The sequence below is a fragment of the Gopherus flavomarginatus genome, chromosome 20, assembly GCF_025201925.1.
Source record: "Gopherus flavomarginatus isolate rGopFla2 chromosome 20, rGopFla2.mat.asm, whole genome shotgun sequence".
In the NCBI taxonomy this organism is placed as follows: Eukaryota; Metazoa; Chordata; order Testudines; family Testudinidae; genus Gopherus; species Gopherus flavomarginatus.
Genome location: NC_066636.1, coordinates 16223075 through 16244571, shown reverse-complemented (window position 1 = coordinate 16244571; position 21497 = coordinate 16223075). Strand labels below are relative to the sequence as shown.

Here is a 21497-nt window from a genome sequence, read left to right as displayed (position 1 = left end):
GCCGTTTGCTTCTGGGTGGAATCAGGACGACTCCAGTGGGCGCCCTAATCCCTACGCTGGGCACTGCAATTCTTCTGCAACGCACGGGAGCTTTTCGAGCATGAGGATCTGGGTTCTATCTTCATGCCGCTGCCACGAAGTTCTGAGCAGCTTCTCCTCTGCAAACATACGGCTGGGAGCTGCTGCAGCCAGCTCAGGTTGGGGAGTTTGGTACTGGAGAGCCCCAGCCGTGCCCTATGCCCACAGCGTCTCACCTCTGGATCGAGGGCTGCAGGCTGGTCTGTGCCCAATGATGCCCCTCCCACTGGCAAACTTTGTGCGCCCTCTGGTTGCAGGGTGATGGCTCTCGCCAGCCCAGCGTTGGCTTCACCTTGGGCTGGGGTGCTGGAGGGTTTCATTGTCCCGTCTTGTGGGTCAAGGTGACCTGCATTGCTGCTAACCACCAGCTAGGCCCGCCCTTCATGTGCTTAATGTCACCAGAAGCCACAGCAAGGCTGGTGCACGACAAATGGCAGCATCCGTCCCTGAGCGACTCCTCCCTCCCCTGCATCCATGAGCAGGCGGCCCAGAGCAGTCAGTGCCAGAGATACACTGGGGAGGGGCTAGCACCAACGGGGTCAGGAGGGGATTTCCCCCACAGGCAGGTCCTCCCACCACCCCAGGGACTCCTGCACCTTCCTCTGAAGCATCTGGCTCTGGCCAAGCTCACACACAGGATACCTTGAGTCTGAGCCTGTCTTAGGCCTAGTCAATGTCACCTGCTGCGCCTAGTCAGGGTCACCTTCCATCGCACATGCTCCACCCGAAAGTGCTCGCTGCGGTCGGCTTCCCAGCACCCAGGCAGGGTTACATTTCAATAAATAAATACATACAGAAAAAGCCTCTCGTATAGAAAAGGATTTTAAAATTAAAAATTCATGAACCCATCTCTGCTGTATTAACATCAGGCTCTGTAAAGACATTTAGGTGTTGGGCCAGTTGGTTACAGCAGGGGATGGCAAACGACATTTGTGGGTTGGGGCAGGGGTGGGGCCAGAGGTGGCGGGGGTGGGGGTCGAGCACCCACAGGGCAGAGGGGAAGTCGGCGCCTATGCACGGTATTCCAGGTGAGATCTCACCAGCGCCTTGTATAACGGTACTAACACTTCCCTGTCTCTCCTGGAAATACCTCGCCTGATCGCACTAGCCTTTTTCACATTGGCGGCTCATAGTCATCCCGTGATCAAGCAATACACCCAGGTACTTCTCCTCTGCTGAACCCAACAGATACGTCCCCAGCTTATAGCAAAAATTCTTGTTGTTAGTCCCTAAGTGCATAACCTTGCACTTGGTATTATTACATTTCATCCCATTTCTATTATTCCAGTTTTTAAGGTCACCCTTCAGATCTTCTTGTATGATCATAGAATCATAGGACTGGAAGGGACCTCGAGAGATCATCTAATCCAGGCCCCTGCACTCATGGCAGGACTGAATATTATCTAGACCATTATCTACATGTTATCTAGTATTACCCACCCCTTACAGGTGTTTGTCGAACCTGCTCTTAAAAAGCCCCACTGATGGAGATTCCACAACCTCCCTAGCCAATTTATTCCAGTGCTTAACCACCTTGACAGGATTTTTTTTCCTAATGTCCAACTTAAACCTCCCTTGCTGCAGTTTAAGCCCATTGCTTCTTGTCCTGTCCTCAGAGGTTAAGGAGAACAATTCTTCTCCCTCCTCCTTGTAACAACCTTTTATGTCCTTGAAAACTGTGATCATGTCCCCTCTCGGGCTTCTCTTCTCCAGACTAATGCATGTTCCGATCCTCCTCGGTATTGGCAATTCTGCCTAGCTTTGTGTTATTAGCACACTCCCACGTATCGTGCCCAGGTCATGAATAAAAATGTTAAATGGGCTTGGCCCCAAGAAGGGAGGGGAGTGGTGTCCACAGATTGGAATGGGGGCGAGTAGGAGACAGGACGCCTGGGTATTACTGAAGCCTGAGGCCAAACTCCGAGGCTCAGGCCCAGTTGGTACAGAACTAGGACCAAGGGGAGCACAACTGAGCCAAACTGGAATCATGGGGCTCAACACCTGGATTGGTGGGGGGCGGAGTGGGCTTTAGAAAACTCCTATTGGTCACATTTGCTACAGATTCCCCTCCCCCTCCCCTGTTTGCTGCCCCCTGGTGGCCACTGTGCTAATTCACCCGGAGAATCCCACAGCCTTGGCTGATATGCAATAGTGATGCTTTCTAGCGTCTCCTGCCGCTGATCCTCAGCCCCAGGCAACTGTCTCCCCCTTGGAGTTTGCATCCACAGCTTCCACTGCCCGTTTCTTGCAAACCATTTGTCCAGGGAGCACAGGGTAGAGAGGACAGCGTGTGCAGCGACATCTGGGAAATGCCCGAGATCTCACTCTGCCCTGGGGCAGGATGTGGGCGAGGCGGCTGGCAGCACACAGGAGTGACTGATCTCGTGATCCTTCAGCAGTCACAACGGTGGAAAGTGGGTGACACTGACGTTCACTTGGAAGGAAAGATCTTAATGAAGCGGCATGTGAAATTTTGGTGCCATCAGATCCAAAACCTGGGCTGGTGAAGGTTGGAGTTGAGATGGCAGAGCTGTGTATAAGGGGGGAGCTCAGAGTTGGGCTAGCAGGGGGTTACAGGTCAGGACTGAGGGGCATCGGCAGAGCCGTGGGCAGGGGGACCCAGGGCTGGGCTAGCAGGGGGCTGCTGGTCGGGTTTGAGGGACACTGACAGAGCTTGGGAGGGTATGGGGGACCCAGAGCTGGGCTAGCAAGGGGCTGCGGGTCGGGATTGAGGGGCATCGGCAGAACTATAGGGGGGACTCAGGGCTGGGCTAGCAGGGGGCTGCCGGTCAGGATTGAGGAGCATTGGCATACCTGTGGCGGGGACTCAGGGCTGGGCGAGCAGGGGGCTGTGGGTCAGAATTGAGGAGCTTCAGCAGAGCTGTGAGGGGACCCAGGGCTGGGCTAGCAGGGGGCTGAGAGTCGGGATTGAGGGGCATCAGCAGAGCGGGGGGGGGGGACCCAGGGCTGGGCTAGCAGGGGGCTGTGGGTCGGGATTGAGGGGCATTGGCAGAGCTCTGGGGGGACCCAGGGCAGGGCTAGCAGGGGGCTGCGTGTCGAGATTGAGGGGTATTGGCAGAGCTGTGGGGGGATCCAGGGCAGGGCTAGCAGGGGGCTGGGTGTCGGGACTGAGGGGCACTGGCAGAGCTGTGGGGGGACCCAGGGCAGGGCTAGCAGGGGGCTGTGGGTTGGGATTGAGAGGCATCAGCAGAACTGTGGCAAGGTGCTGCCCCGCAGTCCCTGGGGTGCGTAGGCGGTTGAGTTCCCATCACTTCGTTGCTGTTTAACCCAGGATGGCCACGTCTGGCTGGAGCACTCGCTGTCAGAGGCATTTCCTGCAAAACCGCAGGTCCATTCACACCCATTGAGCATGGAGCCGGCTCCCAGGGGACACGCCAGCCCCATTGCTTTCCTTCCCCTGCACATGGGACCAGCGAATTCTCCGCAGGGGATCACGATCCCCCCAGGGATCTCACCAGCCAGCAGGGCCTGCACCTGGCAGGTGAGCTCAGCTGAGCCTGCAGCCAGACACCGCCTGCTCTCCAGGCAGCAGCTATCCGGGTAGAGGGCAGAGACCTGCCTGGGTCAGTCCCGCCAGGCAGGCAAAAGGGCATCCAGGCTCCCAGGAGCCTACAAGGAGACACTGCTGCAGGCCCCAGCTGCGGGGAGCCCTGAGCCTGGAGCGATGAAGCTGGGAAAACCCCATAGCTAGTGGTGAGGGGCGTGAGAGGAGAGAGTGGGGCAGCCAGCGCACAGGGACTGTGCCCCCCACAAGGACCATCAGAGCCGCACCCCGATCTGCTCACAGGCTTTGCCCAGCCTCATCTGTGGCTCTGAAGGACTGAGAACCGGGGTCCAGACACCCCGAGGCAGGATCTTTGTGCTGCGCTGGGAGGGGCAATGCATGAGGAAGGCGCCCCCGGGACGAGGCAAAGAGGCCATGCTATATGGCTGTAGCAGGTGCTCTGGCCTGGCCTAGCTCCCACCAGCCCCCAGCACCATGGGACCAGGCTGGCCTGGAAGGGATCTGAGAGTCCTTCAATCCAGCCGGTAGCGAGGCTGCTTCTCTCCAATCCCCCATTCAGGGACCCTCCCACAGAGAGAAGGGCTGATCTCTGACCTTTCCCAGGTGGAAGCAGCTTCCTGAGGGATCTCCCGACCTGTGGGAGCTTTCCCTGGAGCCTGGGTATGAATGTCCCACTCAGGCACAAGCCATTGGAGCCGGCTGCAGGAATCCCGGGGGCAGGGTCCCCGGCCTGGTTGATACAGGTCAGACTAGACCAGACCAGTCCTGTGACGGCTGTGGGAGTGCCGGCCAGACAGCCCAGGCCAAGTGCCTTTCCCAGAGCTGTGGGATGACAAGCTCCCAAGCCCTGAGGAGGCCTGAGTTGAAGGGGCCAGGCCAGGAGGAAGTGCGGGGAGATAGAGGGAGAGAGGCTGGGCGTAACAGGGAAGAGGGCCCGTGGGGCCGCTCACAGCCCCGCGCCCATTGACAACAGCACACGATGCCCCTCCTGTGGTGCCAGCCCAGCATGTGGCAGTGCAGCATCTCGCCTCTGTCCAGGAGACACTGCGGTGGCAGCTTGGGGGCCTGAGACAAGGGGGCCCGAGGGGTCTGGGTCCTCCGAGCTGCCGGGAGGGAGGCCAAGGAGAAATCCCGCTCCCAGGAGCTGGCACACGGCATCTGGCACTGGCAGGACGGATGCGTTTCCAAGGGGGGGTGCTGTGCTGCAGGGACCAGAGCAGGGGGCTCATAGGAGATTCGCTCCTTCAGAGAGTGCTGAGCCCAATGCCCCAGTGCTACACTAGGGGGCGCTGTGCTGCAGGCCATGGGGAAGGGGGGTCAATAGGGGGCGCGCTCCCCTGAGTCCCCTGCCCCCATGGTGGTGCTGGACCTGCTGGGTCAGACACATAACTCCACGATCCTGCCTTCCCACCTTCATTTTCACAGGCACAGAGGTTTTAGGCTGCACTCCAGCCAGGGCCACTGGGTAATTACATTCTGCCAGAGTAAATTCGCTCAGACGTTTACACTGGACACAAGACTCTCTTCACTTCTTCTCCTAAACCGTTACACTGTTCTGTGCTGTTAGGCAGCTGCCATGCTCTGCCCCAGAGGTGGCTGCATATTAGTGCTGGGTGAGTGAGCCTAGTGCAGAGTTGTTGCGAGGTTGTTAAGCAGCTGCCATGCCCTGCCCCAGAAGTGGCTGCATTTTTTTCAGCAATGGGAGGCAGGACCAATTTCCCCCACTTCCCAGTGAGGCTCTAGCAGTGTTTGTGAAGCTCTGTGCGGCCCCAGGCTGGAATCAGCGTCCCCAGGGCAGCGGTGGGTGACGCTGGCTGAGTTGATGGCTATAGCAGGGCAGTAGGCGACGCCAGGGGTGTCTCATTATGCTTTCATATGAAAATGCTTGGAGATGGGACTAAGCAGGGGATTCTCAAACTTCATTGCCCCATGACCCCCTTCTGACAACAAAAATTACTACATGGCCCCAGGAGGGGGGACCGAAGCCTGAGCCCTGCCGCCTCTGGTGGGGTGGGGGGTCAAAGCCAAAGCCCAAGCCCCACCGCCCTGGGTTGGGGGGGCCAAAGCTGAAGTCCAAGAGCACCCCAGGTGGGGGTCCTGTAAACTGAGCCCTGCTGCCCTGGGGCTGAATCCCTCGAGCTTCGGCCCTGGGCTGCAGCAAGTCTAAGCCAGCCCTGGCGACCGCATTAAAATGGGGCCATGATCCACTTTGGGGTCATGACCCACAGTTTGAGAACCGCTGGATTAGGGTGTTTGTGCAACACTCTAATGGAATAGCCCTGAGCGCAGACAGCAGGCGGCCAGGGGCAGCAGATAACACCCAGCTGCAGGCCTACCTGGAGCTCCCGGAGAGACCCAGCTCCCCTGGGGTGTCCACCGAGGGATGATAGGCCACACAAGCACTGCCACTCACCCTCTCCCAGGGATAGACCCCTGGGGCCCCAGCTGTGACCCAGAGAGAGCGAGAGGCCAGAACCCTAGATAACTACAGTACATGGTCCTCCTGTTTGGGTCGAATCTCGTTAATGTCCCCAGTCGAGTTTAACCCCTCGATGGCTTTGCTCCAGCTGCTCTGTCCTTACCCCTTAGCAGATCTCCCTGCATGCGCCCCCGGATGCATTCCTGTCCCACTGCCCACAACACCCCCTGCTGGAAGAAGTTAGGACTGGAGCTGCTGGGAGCTCCCTTCCTGGCCAGCCCTCCTGCCCTACTCCCTCCAGTGCACCCCCTGCTGGGGGAGGCCGGGACTGGAGCTGCTGGGAATGCTGCATAGCGAGCACCTCCTACACCATTCCCAAGGGCGGCAGTGGCAGCCTTCCAAACAGCTGCAGCTCTGGGTTCACATCGTCTAGGAACTGCAGCTGGCAGCCTGGCCTCCCCTGGCTGGAGAAGGCAGCAGATCCCTGTGCTGCAGAGCAGAAGCAAGTGCAGCCAGGCCGCTTCCTTTCCCCTGGTGCCCCAAGAGCTCAACCAGAAACCTGGGCCCCATAGTCATGCCCTTGCCAGGGGCACTGCCCAGGCCTGGGCCCAAGGGCCCCACCAGCAACCAGATAGGCAAACCAACAGGGTCTGAGCTGCTTGCTAAAATAAACCCTGATGTCATGTTTCCAGTCCCCCACCCCCTCCTTGGGGGAGAAGCGAAAGGCCCCAGTTCCTCCTCTTGATTTCATTCTTACACTGCTCAGATTGTGATGCGGTTTGTTGGCCTCTCCTTTGGGGCGTCATGGTGGGAGAGGAGAGTGAGATGGGCTGTCCCTGTGGGGAACACAGGAGTGGCTCCTGCAGTCATGAAGGGGCAGTGAGGGTTGGGGGGAAACAGGCTTGGGGGGAGCCAGGCTCAGGGATGCGGAAGAGGGGGGGAAGGAGCCAGGTTGGGAGCTGCACCTCCTGGCAGCTGGTTGCAGAGACTGTGTCATTCTTTAGATGCTGCTTTTTCACTTCCCAGCTCCCTGGGTCAGGGCCAGCAGTGCAGAAATTCAAAAGTGACCCTACAATAACAAACCCACCAGTGCAGCCCCTCATTGCCGGGTGACCCTACAACAACAAACCCACCAGTGCAGCCCCTCATTGCCGGGTGAGCCTACAATAACAAACCCACCAGTGGAGCCTTTTATTGCTGGGTGACCCTACAATAACAAACCCGTGCGTGCAGCTGGGGTAACTAACTGCCCTGTGTGAAGGGATGATGGCAAGTGGCCAACGGGTGGGAAATGCCCTTCTGGGACACTGGCAGGTTCTCTCCTCCGGGGATCGGAGCTGGGTCACCCTTTGGGCTTAGGTTCTGCCCCACTGGGTCTGGGCCCTGCTGAAACAAGATGCTGGTGCAGCTGCAGTTTGCAGCTCGGCCCCTTCCCCAGAGAACGGGTCAGTTTCGCTTTCTGTTGGGCGCGGCTAGCCCTGGCCCTTGGCCACCTCGTGGTGTTTGGGTCAATCAAGCCCCGGGCGGGAACGTGCCGGGCGTTGGGCTTTCCAAAGGCACCTGGGCTGATCCCAGCAAGCACCGCGTGCTCCCCTTGCAACTCCCCCTCGGGCCAAGCAGCCGCGCGCGCCCCCCGGGCTCCGCTGTCTCCGCGGAGGGGGCGGGCGCAGGGAGGCGGCGCGTGGCAGGGGCGTGGCATGCGAGGGGTTAAATCCGCGGGCGGAGGCTCCTGCGCTTCGCGCTCCCCAGCCCGGCGAGCCAGGAGGATGCAGACAAAGGCTCCGTCTCCCTCGCTCGCCCTCCGGCGCTGAGAGCCCAGAGCGCAGCGGGACCGCCCCGAGCCCCAGCCCCAGCCCCAGCCCCGAGCGGACCGGCCCCGGCCCCGGCCCCGGCTCACCCCCCAGCGCCTGGTGCCAGAGCCAGCCCCGGAGCCGGTAAGTCGCTGCAGCCCGAGCCGGGCTGGACCCGGGAGGTTTCCCCGGGGCGGGGCGGGGGGAATCGGGGGTTGGTTCCCCGCTTGCTCAGCGGGTCGCGCCCCGGCAAAGGGCCCGGCCTCTCCCAGCTCCTGCTCCGCGCCAGCCGCTGGCTCTCCCCGGAGCGCCCGGCCTCATGCGGCTGGCTGGGCCCACCCTGCGCCGGGCAGATGAACCCCGACGTGCGCCCCCACCCCGGGCGGGACCCTCACGCGCGCCGTGGGGCGAGATTTCGGTCCCCGCCGCCCCCAGCGAGCCCTGCCCGGCGCTCACGCCCTGGCGGCTCTGGGTGCCTCCGAGCAGCGCCGAGCTGGCTCCAGGGACAGCTGGGAACACACGCTGGAGGCGGCGCGGGGATTGGTGTGTCTAACCCCGCGAAAGCACCAGGCTCCCCCTTCCTTGTGCCTGGCTGGTGCAGCCCCCCCTCCTCCGGGAGTTGGGTATTAGCGTAATGCCCTCGGAGCTCCGCCTGCCTTGTGCTCGGTGCTGTACAAGCACCGCTCCTATCCTGGGGAGCTGGCGAGCCTGGGAAATCTCTTCTGCTACCTCTCCTGTGGGGACCAAGCCAGTCCCTCCCCACCCCACTGGAGCTGCAAATCCCACCCCGGACTCAAACACCAGGGCTTCTGTTCTGGCAGCTCCCTGGGTTTGGTTCCCATTCCTCTCCCCCCGTGGTCAGTTTCCATTTCTGTGGCTGCCTTTGCTAGTGCCCCAGCCCAGCTGCAGGGGGCTTCCCCTCAAAGATCTGGAGGGGGAGGAGGGGATTGCAGGGCTGGGGCTGCCCGGAAGGGAAGTGGTGAAATCCAGAGGCAGGCAATGCCCACGCCAAGGAACAGCCATGTCACGGCCCGCCAGCGTGATTCAGTGGCTGACCATGGAAGCTGTTGGATCGGGCTCTGGTCTGCTGGGAAAGGGAGGCTGTTTCAGGGCAGAGGTTTGGGCTGCCCTGGGACCTGTTTTCAAAGGACATCTCTAGGCAACATGGCAAACGGGAGCCCAGGAGGCAGCATGGGAACCCCTGGAAGCGTGGAAAGGGCTGCTGGGTTTGTGGGAGATTTGGGTTCTGTCCCAGCCTCTGCCACCTGGTCCAACTCCCTTAATCTCCCCACCTGTAACATGGGGGCAGTGTGTCTCCTGTGTCGTTTCACTTGTGAGCTGCTTGGGGCAGGGACTCTGTCCCAGGGCAGTGCCTGGCGCAGTGGGGCCCTGCTCTCGGCTGCCGTAACCCAGGTAGGAAACAGTGTTGTTAATAAGATCTCCCCTCAGCGAGCTACGTGGTGGTGGTGGTGGCGGCGGTGACATCTTCCCAGTAGAAAACCTGCCTGGCTGAGCTCCCCAGGCCAGCTGGGGGAAAGGATGCACCAGGCATTGTGCCATTCACAGCATAGGGGTGTGGGCACCCAGACCAACGTTCCCAGCTGTTCTGTCTGCCTCTTAATGCTATTTACTCCCAGTGCAGTAGGTACCCCGGGGTGGTGCTCCTAACTGTGCCTAATCTCTGGCCACTAGACAACAACTGTGGGTTGCTGGAGGCATGATCAGTATGCAGGGGTTAGATCTGGGGGAGCTGTCAGGACTCCTGGGTTCTATCTTCAGCCCTGGAGGGGAGTAGGGTCTAGATGCGAGGGCACAGGGCGGAGTCACGGCATTTGGGTTCTAGCCCTGCCTCTGCTGCTGACTCTGTGCGTGGCCTTGGGCATGTCATGTCCTCTGTGCCTCTGTTTACCCACCTGTCACATCGGGCTGATGATTCTGAGCTCTCCTCGAGGGCAGGGAGCTATTTCTAGAGGCCCTTGGATGAAAGGTGCGGGAGGCGTTATTGCTGATCCTCTAGGACTCCCCTGGTTGCTGCGAATCCGCCATTCCTGCCTCCTGCATGTGAGCGGCCAAGCAGGAGCCCCTGAGATGGAAACGTTTCTGGTGCTAGGTGGCTCACTTGTGGCTTTGGGGAAAGATGTGGGGCCTGGTTCTCATTTGCTCCAAGGCCCCTGTAGACCTTTCTGGCAGGAACTGTAATTGAGAACCCCCCTTTGTCCTGTGATGGAGAATCTGGGGCCCTGTGTACCTAGATCTAGCAATGCCCCCTCCACACACACACACACTCTCACTCCTGGCACACGCTCCCACAGCACTCAGCTGTTCAGCGAGCAGTGGGCGTGCCTGGGTCTAGAATGAGACTCCAGCTCTTGGTCTAGACACCCTGGTGCACACAGGATGCCAGGTAACCCAGCCCCTCGGTTATCCACAACCTGGCCCTGCTCCTGGTGCCTGATCTCTGCACCGGAGCCCCACAGGAGTGCGCAGGTTGCGCTCCCAGGAGCTCAGGGTTGGGCTTTCTAAAGACATCGCTCCTATCCAGGCACATGAACTGACTTTTCTGCGCCCAGTGTGCTGAAAATCCTGAATGTCATCCCTCCCAACCCTGTGCCTTTCCCCCAGGGCTGTCCCCTCTCTCCTGGCAGCTGACACAGACTCTACTGTGGTGGCTCTTTGGCTGTCTGTGGCAGCCCGGGCGGGGCGGGGTGGGGGGAGAGTCACTTGTCCCGATGCCCCCCAGTGAAAGTTGCTGTGGCTGCGATTGTCAACAGAGATGCAGATTTTCGGGGAGCACTTCCTGAAAATCTGAGCTCTTTAAGGCACCCCAAACTGAGGCTCCTAAACCCCACTCCACTTGGGAAACCCACTGGCCTGAGCATGCTCACCCTGAGCAAAAGAGTTCACAGGGCCCTCGTCGTCTTGTTTCCCCCCACACCCCGCTCACAGTCCATCAGCCCCTCCCCAACTCCCCAGCCCTGCACTAGTGGATACTGGCTATATCCTTCCTAGGGCAGCTGGTGACCCCTGCGGTGACAGCCTGAGCCCTCCCACATGGTCCTGCCATCATGGGAGGAAGGGGAGCATTGCTGAGGGTAAGGGGCGAAAGGAAGCGGAGCCTGAGTCTCATCAGTCACACTCCAACCAGCAGCGCAGAAAGCCGTTCTCAAGCCGGCTCCATATACTTGAATGGGGCAGGAGCTGGCAGATGGACTCCAGTGCCGGGATCCGGGCCGCTTGTCTCTGAGCCGAACCATGTGGCGGTGCTGCGGAGACCCCTCGAGAGCAGCCATCCGGGCCTCTGTGCAGAGACTGGTCGCGATGCCCCGTCCTGGTGTGGAGCCGAATGAAGGGGCAGGGGGTGGGCTTGTGGAGGGAGGTTAAAGAGAGATTTCCCAGCTGTCAGGCCAAGGGGGAGGTGGGGAGAAGGAATGCAGGGGAAAGGGGCCAGATTGGGAGTGAGTGTGTGATGCGGGCGTTGGCCGGGCTGCGTCATGTGACGGGCAGCAGAAAGTTGCCCTTCTATCATCTCCTCCCCTCACAGGCATCTGCCCCCCCAACACACCCTCGGTGCCTTCGGTGATTAAACAATCGCATCGGAAATTGCTAGCGGCTCTCATCACATCCCCTCCGTACATCTCATCGGCACACGGGCTGTGGTGCATGGCAGAGAACCCTTTCCCTGTCCCCATGCAGCTGCTGCCCTGTCTCTATATCAGTGTGATCGCCGGCTCCTCTCCCACCCCACAGTGCTAGGGCTGCGCCCCGGTGCGCTCACAATCACGTGCACGCTGCTGTCGTGACGCTTGCCAGGAGGGCGGGTACTTGTGCAGATGGGGGCTGTGGGGGTATGCAGTCTTACCCAGCCCCGCAGTTGGCTGTTTTGGATTCTTGGACCTGCAGATCAGCCAGCTATAAACCTGAGCCCCATCCTCTTGCGTGGGCTATGAGTCACTCCCTCGAAAGTCTGACTGCTGGGAGTAGACCCCTTTCCCCTTCTGTCATTGCCAACTGTCTGCGTTCGCCATCAGAAACTGCTGCAGGCCAGCTGGAGTTCTAACTGTGTGTCTGACAGTACATTGAGGCCCTAAGGGCACTGCACAGACACAGTTCCCGCTCCCAAGAATCTGAATAAACCAGACAGACAAGCATGGGAGGGGAAACTGAGTCCCAGAGAGGGGAAGTGACCTGCCCAAGGGCAAGCCAGGCATAGAATCCAGATCTGAGTCCCAGCTCTGTGCCCTCCCCACCGTACCTCAGTATGTACCAAACTTGTCATAACAGTTCCCTTTGTGGGCCATGACAGACCTTTGGCATTAAAGACACGGTCTTCTACCACTTGAGCTAAAGGAGCAGCCCTGTTAGCAGGCGGCAGTAGTAGGGTCTTATCCTCATCCGCTGACCAGCCACTAGAGGGAGACATGTCACCCATACTGTCCACATGCCTACCGTCCGAAGCTGCAAACACACCCACACCGTCCGAAGCTGCAAACACAGGGGGAACTGTTGAGAATTTCACCAGGAGTTTAATGGTGGAGGAATCCGGGAGCCAAAATGTCCGTGTTTCACATCATCCATGTCATTGCTCTGCCCTTTCTGAAAGCTCCACACCCAAGTGCCCTGCCTCTTATCTCTGTGAGCCCCGGGCTCTGCTCCCCACTCCCTGGACCTCTCTGCTGTCCATGGAGCCCCCGGGCAGCCAGCCCCACAAGCCACACAGCTTTGTCATTTGCTCTCTCGGGAGTTGGTCCCTTCGGCCGCCTCCCTGTCAGTACCTCTGTCGGCTTCTGATCGGTCGCTCTGGCTGTTTGCTCACCTCCCTGCCCTGCGTCTCCCCCTGTCTCAGACTGTTAGCAGGGCTGTTCCTCGTTCCCACGCACCTCCATCACTCACTTTAGTGGGATAAATCCTTGGCTGGCTGAGACTCTACCCACGAATTGCCAGTGTCTATCCATCTCCATATACGTATATCCCCTTGTATCCCATCCCCACGTGCACTCCTTTAATGTTCCTCTAGTTATCTAACTAATCCAGTGGTTTTCAACCCGTGGTCTGCAGACCACTGGGTGTTTGTAGATTTCCAAAGGGGCTTGCGCCTCCATTCAAAATTTTGTAAGAATCTAACAATGAAAAAAGGCTGAAAACCACTGATCTAACCAATCACGTTAGGGACGCTGTCCGTGCAGCCCCAAAGTTGGGTCCCTGCCCCTGTTTGGAGCTTGGCTGCTGGGTTCCCTTCTCCCCCATGTTTGAAATGGCAGCTGCCACCCCCCGAGCTGGTTTTGGGTGTAATTGTCAGCTGGAGACCTTCTCGTTGGTGCTGTCTGGGTGGTGAGAGTCGTCCTGGGAGCAGGCTCACAGGTGTGTGCGGGGGAGGAATCTGGGGCACCCATGGGGGCTGGGTCTGAGGGGACATGGCTGCCAAGAGTGCCCAGGGCCTGGAGCGTTGCTCAGCCGTGCTTTGCCAGCCCATCTCAGTCTATAACTCTGCTGTGCAGCCCGCCCGTATTGGCAGCACCAGGGCAGATGCATCAGCACTGTGTGAAAGGGGCAGGGAGCAGCTGGCCAGAGGGCCCTGCCCTCACTGAGCAGGGAGGGGAGATGCCAGGAAAGGAGGAAGGAGCATTGCCATCATCCCCAGTGCCCCATTGCGCTGTCTGAAACCCAGCCAACCTCCCCCCGCAGACCCTAGTACCTGATGCCCACTGGCCCATCCCCTCTGCCCTATGCTCTGGGCAGGACCCGGGTGAGTCACTGAGGAAAGGCAGAGGGGGTCCCTCCATGCAGCCTTACTCTATTTAGGGTGATAAGGAGGCCAAGGCCAGGGAGCGGAGGGGGCACTGAACTCATGACACCCCCCTCCCCAAACTAGGCCTGATTCCTGCTGCCAGACATGCCCACACACTCAAGTGCCTCCACACACAACATGCTCATCACACACTCAGGCTCCAGGAGACACACCCTCCCTGACCTCCACGGTGAAACACACACGACACACTGACTACACGTGCACTGCTTCTGCACACACAAGTGCAGCACCCTCATCCGGACAGCCTCCCGCGTGGTGCATTCACCCCCATTCACCATGCGCACGCATGCACCCTCCCACACAATACCCCCAACTGCACACACAACCATGCACACTCGCGCTCGTGACACCCATGTGCAAGACGCACCCTGCCCAATACATCCCTCTATTCCCCGCTCCCCACAATCACCCCTACAGTCACACTCAGCACACGCTCGCCGTGTATCACTCCCCACCCACCCCCACACTGATTACACAGGCAAGCTCCTCGCACACACTCTCGCCTAGCAGAAAATGAATCGTACTCTCTTTGTGAGTCACTGGTACCTTGGTGTGTCCCCCCATGTCCTGACTGGACTGAAATGGTGCAGCTCTCTCCCCCAACAGCGAATGGGGCCATTGGCTCCTCTGCTCTGCCAGTCCCCAGGCCATGGATTTTTCCCCAAAATGGCCACTGAGGATTGGGGGTGGTGGTGGGGCAAACCCTAGTGAAACCTCCCTCCTCCGTGCACCCCCACCCTCCCATGCAATGACACGTGACCAGAAGTGCTAGCTAGGCAGGCTGAAGCCTGGCTCCCTAGGGCAGGCAGAGAGGAGCCTCTGGGGGCCCTGTGCTGGGGAGTCAAACTTTAAAAGGGGGTGGGATAACTCAGTGGTTTGAGCACTGGTCTGCTGATCCCAGGGTTGTGAGTTCAATCCTTGAGGGGGCCATTTAGGGAACGGGGTAAAAATCTGTCTGGGGATTGGTCCTGCCTTGAGCAGGGGGTCGGACTAGATACCTTCCAACCCTGAGATTCTATGACAGGACAGGCCTTGCCTCCACTTTACGGGCATCTGGGCAGGGACCAAGAAGAGGGCCAAAGACTCTGCGAAATGGCCGAGACGTTCCCCTCAATCCAGCCCCCTTCACCCTGGGAACACGAGGTGGTCGCTGGCAAGACTGCTATAAACCCAGCCAGGGATGGGCAAGGCAGGCCGGGAGCCAGCGAGAGCCCCAGGGTCTGTCTGTGTCCGTCAGCCTCAGTAACGAATCCCCCCCACTTTGTAACCATCACAGTGGTGTGGCGGGTACTGTCCTTCCAGAGCGAGGTCTCGGGGACTGGCGGAGATGAAGGGTTAGCAGCAGATTCTCTCCCTCCTCAGCAGCAACTGTGCTTTGTCCATCAGGGATGGTGTTTTCTAATCCCATCTGAGAGTAGAACTGACTGTTGTGTGGGGGAAGAGGCAATGGATCTGTCTATCCCCACACACCCCTTCGACGTGATCTATTGATCAACCTGTGTATTTCGTACCTGCCACTAAGGGCTGTCATCTGACCCTGACCGGTGTATCACTCATCTGGGATGGCTGTCCTGAATCCCGTCACCTGGGGGACAGGGTGTGCAAGGATCTGGAGTCCCGTCCCCGGGGGACAGGGTGTGCAAGGATCTGGAGTCCCATCCCCGGGAGACAGAATCTGGTCCCCTGGAGTCTCTGACTAACGTCTCCCAGGTGAAAGCGTCGGATGCCAGCCCAGGCAGAGCGGAGTCTGTGATTAGAACGATGCTTCCCGCAGCCTGTGTCATCTGAGCACTTCCCAGTGCTTTAGAAACAATCATGAAGGCCTCTCTGGTAGAAGTCGATATCATTATTTCCATATTACAGAGAGAGAAACTGAGGCACGGGGAGACAGTGAGTTTGCCCAAGGTGACAGAACAAGTCGGAGCTGGGAATGGAACCCAGGAGTCCTGACTCCCAGCTCCAGCACTGGCCCCCTACTTCCCTCTGTGTATAGACCTAATGACACTCCCTGTGTGTCTTGTCCCAGCCTGCAGCTCATCTGGAGTACGACCTGTGCACATTGCAGGTCTGCCTGGGGCACGGCTCAGTCTATGCCTGCCAAGGAACAATCTCTCAGCATCACGGCCTCACCACATGGGCTGAAGAAGGCTCCCCCAACAGCTGTCCCTAGTAGTAGGGCTTTTATCTTCATTGCAAGCCCTTCAGCTGGGAGAAACCATTACGTGTGTGGTGGGGAGGATGTGGAGACCCAATATCTGACAGCTCCCAGCACCACTTGGCTCCTCTAGCAGCATGAAGTCATGTGTGGCAGCCAGCCCATGGGAGGTTAACCCAGCAGCAGCCCCACTCCTGGCTCGGGATTGGGGGCTGTGGCCCCCAGCTTAGCACCTCCCCTCAGAGCAGCCGGGGGAGGGGGTATAGGCAAGGATTTGCCACAGCACTAGCCTGACACTTCCACCCAGGGGCACCAAGGCCTGGTCAACTTCCCTGCAGGCCAGGCACACGTGGTGAGGCCTGGCAGTGCAGCCACCTCAGGAGCGAGGCCAGTACCAGGGGCTGGCACGGGCAGCCCCCAGATGTAGCCTCAGAACAGGGTCACCATCCCCACAAAGCGTACCCTACTGCTGCACCCCTGCACTGCTATGCTGTGGCCATGGGCCTATCTAGCTGGGTATCCTGTCTCCAGTACCAGCTGGCACCAACCGTTTCAGAATAAGGAACGTGCAGTGATGGGAGAACCTGCTGTGCCCTGGTCAGTTCCCTCCTGACCCCTTGGCTTCTTCCCTGAAGCATGATACTGCTGGTGATTTGACAACAAAATACTCCACCAATGGGCTTGCCATTTCCCCACTAAAGAGAGTTGGCCGATCACATGAGGTGTTTTCTTTGCCCTTCCTCAGTGTCGCTCACTGGGAAATCTGCCCAAATGGCTCTTTTGGCATCAAAGCTATGAGAGACTCTGAACCACCTGTCCCAATTTTCCTTGGGGGGGGGTAGGAAGGGGAGGTTGGGGAGCTGTAACTTGGCTGCAGGTGCAAATCAGGGTCGTGACCACTAGAGCTGGGTGAATCGTTTTGGTTTTTTTCCCCTCCCCTCCTTACACACTGGTCGTTTTGAAAATTGGTGGGGGTGGGGGAAGACAGTTGTTCTGGGTCGGATGGAAAAAGAACATTTTCAAAATTACCAGTGAAACAAGAAGTCAAAAAAAACCCAAGCTGACATTTTAGGTCAAACAAAACATTTTTGCTTTGACCAAAATCAGCCTGATTCATTTCCATGTTGAGCATTGTTAGATGGGTTTGCATTTTTGCTAAATGAAACGGAAGGAGATTTTGAAAGTAATTTTTTAAATTGAAAATAAAAACCAAAACGGATTTCTCCTTCCCCTCCCCAAATTTGTTTTGTTGTGAAGGGAACAATTTCCGTGCAAGTTACATGAAATGAGCGAAATATTTGTTTGGTTGAATTGGCATTTACCTCCCAAGTTTTGGCCAAAAATTGTCATCCATTTCTAGTGGTAGCTGAGAAGGAAGCAAAGTGGTTCCAGAAGAGGGTGGATTTGCCAGCCCAGCAGGCTCATGTTTAAACTGTGGTGAAATGGGCTGGGAAAACCCTTCCTGTTTTGTGTAGTTCCCCCTTTGGTTTTAAATATTTTCTTCTGACCAGGACTCGCAGCGGAAGTGGGATCCAGGGTTTAAAGCAAGGGGGTGGGGGGCAGGAACATCTGGGCTCTATTCTTATCTCTGGAAGGGAGGGTGGTCTCATCATTATATCAAAGGAGCAGGAGTCAGGACGCCTGCGTCCCAGTGGCTCTAGGAGGGGACGCGGGACTAGTGGCTTGAGCAGGGGGCTGGCGGTAAGAACTGGTTTCTATTCCTGATTCTGCTGTAGGCTTTCAGCAAACTCTTGGGTGTTACCCTCTGACTCAGTTTCCTCACCCGTTCAACATGTGGATGATGATACTTGTCCCCTTGCTCATAGTTCAGGAATGTTTGGAAAGTACTTGGAGAGAAGTGGCTGCATCATTGCAAAGTCCTTTGCTGAGCTGGGCTAGTGTGTGAGTGCACCCCCACTGCCCTCTACTGGATGAATTAGAGCTGCTCCTCCATGTGTCATAGGCCCCGTAGTGCTGACAGCTGATGGTGATTCTCTGACAAGGGGCCATGCCTTTGGAGCAGGAGGATCTGAGTTCTGTCCCTCTGAATTTCCCCAGCATGCAGCGTGGTGACTAGCCGCCTCTGGGGACGAACTGCCATCCCAGAAACAGTTAACCGTCAGGCCTGTCTCTGAAAGACCTCTCTCTCTCTGGGTGTCAATGCTGTGCTTGCAGTACAGGGCTGCCAGTCACTTGGCATTGTCCTGGGGATTTGGGTGCTTGGGATCGTGGAATAAAAGGCCCATTGTTTGGGGCACACACCAAACCCCCCCCCACACACACACACACACTCTGCTCGTCTTTTGTTTGTGTCCCTGAGCTTTTCTGCATGGTTCCAGCAGCCGACCGGACATTCCATTCCATTTCCGGGGGGGCCCGGCTTGCTGGAGGATTTGCATTGATTGGCCAAGTTAGATCCAAAGTGTTTGTGTGTGGGGAGAGGTGTTTGGAGGGGGGAACAATGCAGTGTGGGTGTGAAAAGAGCACGAGGGGCGCTGCTTCTTGGAGCGAGGATGATGGAGTGAGATCAGAGGAAGGAAAGAAAGAAAGATGGGGAAAGAGCGAAGGAATGGGAAAGTGGGAGGAGAGAGGGAGAGGGAATCGGCTCCGTCTCCTTGTTCATCTTGATATTATTTCCAGCTGTCGGGAGGAAACTCGAACCTGCCAATGCTTTCAGCAGACACAGGGGATCTCAGTCCAGGGTCAGGTTAAACATTCCACATCTGCTACAGTGGAAATTCCACTGAGCCAGATCCCCTGCCTGGCCGCAAGGGGCTGAAACCCACGGCCCTACCCGGCATCACGTGCCTGGTGGTGGCTGAGCCCCGGGTCCAAAATCTCTGCTTCTCTGGGCCCTGTGACACTGGTAAGATAGCAGCTGCCCTGGCAGGTCTCTGGTCCCGTAGGGGTTGGGGAATAGGTATGTCAAGAGCCTGTGATGGGGGTGGTGGGGAAGCAGGGCCGGAGGAAGCAACGTGGAAGGAACCGAGATGCATGGAGTGACTGGCACTCCCCAGGTGCCCACGAGGCTGGAGAAATCGGGGAGCCATCGGGTCACTCAGGTTCCTGCATCCTGCCCCTTGCCAGCCCCCTTGTGCAGAAAGTGGAGGGGAAGCACATTGTGCTGGCGAGACAGAGGGGCTAGCGAGGGCCATTGCTGGGCAAGTAATGGGGCTCCTTGGTCATACTCAGGCCCCTCTGCAAGTGGTGACTGGGAGTGGCCCTCTGAGAATCCCCCTGGGGTGGCATGAAGTGTCTGAACCCACCCAACGGGGTGTGGCTGGAATGCCTTGGGCCCTGCCCGCTCTCTGCTTGCTGAGGCCATAGAGGCACTATGGGGAGCGGAGCGTAAGTTAGAGCTGCCCCAAGGCTGCTCTAACTAACACTGGGGGCTGGGCTGGCCCCTGCATAGCCCTAGAATATGAAGAGGGCAAAGGTGGCTTAAAGCCTCCTGCTCTGGTGTAAGTAGGGAGCTGACTGAGAATCAGGCCGTAGAAGCCCAGCCTTCGCTCCATGGAGCTCTCAGGGCATTATGGTTGGTGCCTTGTTAACAAGAAAATTGACGTGCTGAAGTGGGCTGAGAGATGAGCCAGAGCAAGATCATGGGCTGGGGGAGATGGGAGCTGACAGAGAGAGGGCATGACAAGGGTCTGCAGGCAGGGAGAGGGATTTGCTGAGTGCTGTAACCAGGAGCAGGGAGTGAGGGAAACTAGCCCAAGCTGGGGAAAGTCTCCCAAGGGAATCTAGGTGGGAGGGGAAACTGAGACACAGAGTGGGGAAGGGACTTGCATGGCAGTGGCACAGATGGAACCCAGGTCTCCTGACTTCCAGGCCAGGCACCGAGCCTCTCCCTTCCCAGAGGATGCATTGAGCTTCTTGCTCTCATGTCCCTTGCCTTGGGGGACTCGCAGGTGGCGTGCACAAATGGTCAGTGGCTGCAGAGGCCACCAAATATCTGGCTGGTATGCAGGAGGCAGTGGTTAGGGGCTGCTGGGGCCTCAGAACTCCTGGGTTCTCTTGCCAGCTCTACCCAGGGCTGGCTGTGCGACCTCACGGGAGTTGCTTCGCCTCCCTTGTTATTTGCAAAGCTGGATAGAAAACAAACAAACATTCTTGCAACAATTTTTGCTGCTGTTTATCGGAATTTAAAATGGAAAAAATTCCGCGGGTCAGGATTGAGGGGCACCAGCAGAACTGGGGTGGGAGGGAGCCTGCACAGAGACACCCCTCGCTGTCCTACAGGCGAGCCAGCCACATGATGCATTTTCGGCTTGTGTGCTGCCGTTGGCTTGTTGTATTGTTTTTAAAAATTGCTTCTGGGGTGATTGGTTGTGTAACAAATGAGGCTTTGCCATTGGGATGGCACCTCACCAGGGCCTGGGCGCTCTTCCAGCGTTTCCTGCCGAGGAATTGGCTCAACATGCTCTCTGCTGCTTCTGGAGGCGTTTTCCTCCATGGAGATTTGCTCTTTGCAGGTGTTTGTGTGGGGGGCAGGGGATGCAGCATGGAGCAAGGCACAGAACTCTGAGCTTGGGAGTCTGATGTCAAGGGAGCACTAGGATCATCTAGTCTGACCTCCTGGATACCCAGGGCAGAGAACGGCTCTGAGTTAATTGCTGTTGGCACCAGAGCAGATCTTCTAGGCAAACATCCAGTCTTGATTTAAAGCTGGCCAAGGATGGAGAATCCACTGTGACCCTTGATCTCCATCGTACCTGGTCACTCCACACCACACCCGAGACCAGGTGGTGTCCATTATCTCAACTGGTTCTTCAGGAGTGTGGGGTGCTGGCAGGGGTCACTGCATCAGGGAGAGTCTGTGTTTGTGCAGGCTCCGCATGTTCTCATCTGGGGTCGTTACCCGACTTCCACTTGGTTGGGTTGTCTCCAGTTTTTGCTGCCACAGATCTCATGTGCACCAAAGTTTACGTCCGAGGCAAGTGCCAGGAGGGAGTTGTTCTGAAGACACCGGCTTCTCCACGGTCCTGGGCGCTCTCCTAAGAGTTGAAAACATGACCCTCATTTCCAGTCGGAATTGTCTCGCTTCATTGAGACCAGTGCACCCCACGGGTGCCCAACCGGAGCTGTACGTGCCAAAGGGCCGGTTCTCCCACCTCGCTCGAACACACATCTCTGAGCACCTCGTTGGCTCTCCTGAAATCCCTGTGAAGAGGGGAGAATTATTGCTTAGACTGTCAACTTCTTGGGGCAGAGACTGTGTTTGTACAGCCCCTAGCACCCTGGGGTCCTGCTCCATGTCTGAGGGAGCTACAGATCAATAGCACTGCTCTCCCATGTCACAGATGGGGGAGCCCGGGGAGAGGGGAACTGAGGCCAAACCTTGGGCATCAGTGTCGCAAGGGCTTTGAGGATCTCCGTGGCACTGAAATTTTGGACTTAGGTGGCAGAGGCAGCTGCATTAGTCCAGTGCCTGAGCCACCAGTTCATCCCTTGTCCATGCGCTGTGCCCAGTCTGACATGTCTTCAGCTCACGCGGCTAGAAAAGCCTCTGTGTTAGCTGCTGCTGCATAGCATCCCCCAGAAATAATCCTAGCCAACCAACAGTCGCTGAATCCGCCGAGGCTAAATCGGTTCTTCCCTTGGCCGCAATCGGCTGGCCATGGGTTTGCCCCACAGATACTCATCTGCAAATCTGTAAACAAGCAGCTGGAGGAAGAGCTCTTCCTGCTTTGAAGATTAAAAAAACCCTTTTGACTCAATCT

The 21497-nt window shown here is 57.8% G+C and overlaps 1 protein-coding gene across 2 annotated transcripts in view; it reads left to right on the top strand.

The window, feature by feature from the left end:
• Positions 1-7894: 7894 nt before the first annotated feature.
• The window catches only part of PEA15 (proliferation and apoptosis adaptor protein 15), a 35470-nt gene continuing 21867 nt past the window's right edge, over positions 7895-21497 (top strand). Inside the window, exon 1 of one of the 2 annotated variants that reach the window (XM_050929998.1) lies at positions 7895-7957. The gene's annotated coding sequence lies outside the window, so the exon portion shown is untranslated. The remainder of the gene's footprint in view (positions 7958-21497) is intronic. The other variant, XM_050929999.1, reaches the window with a different exon arrangement.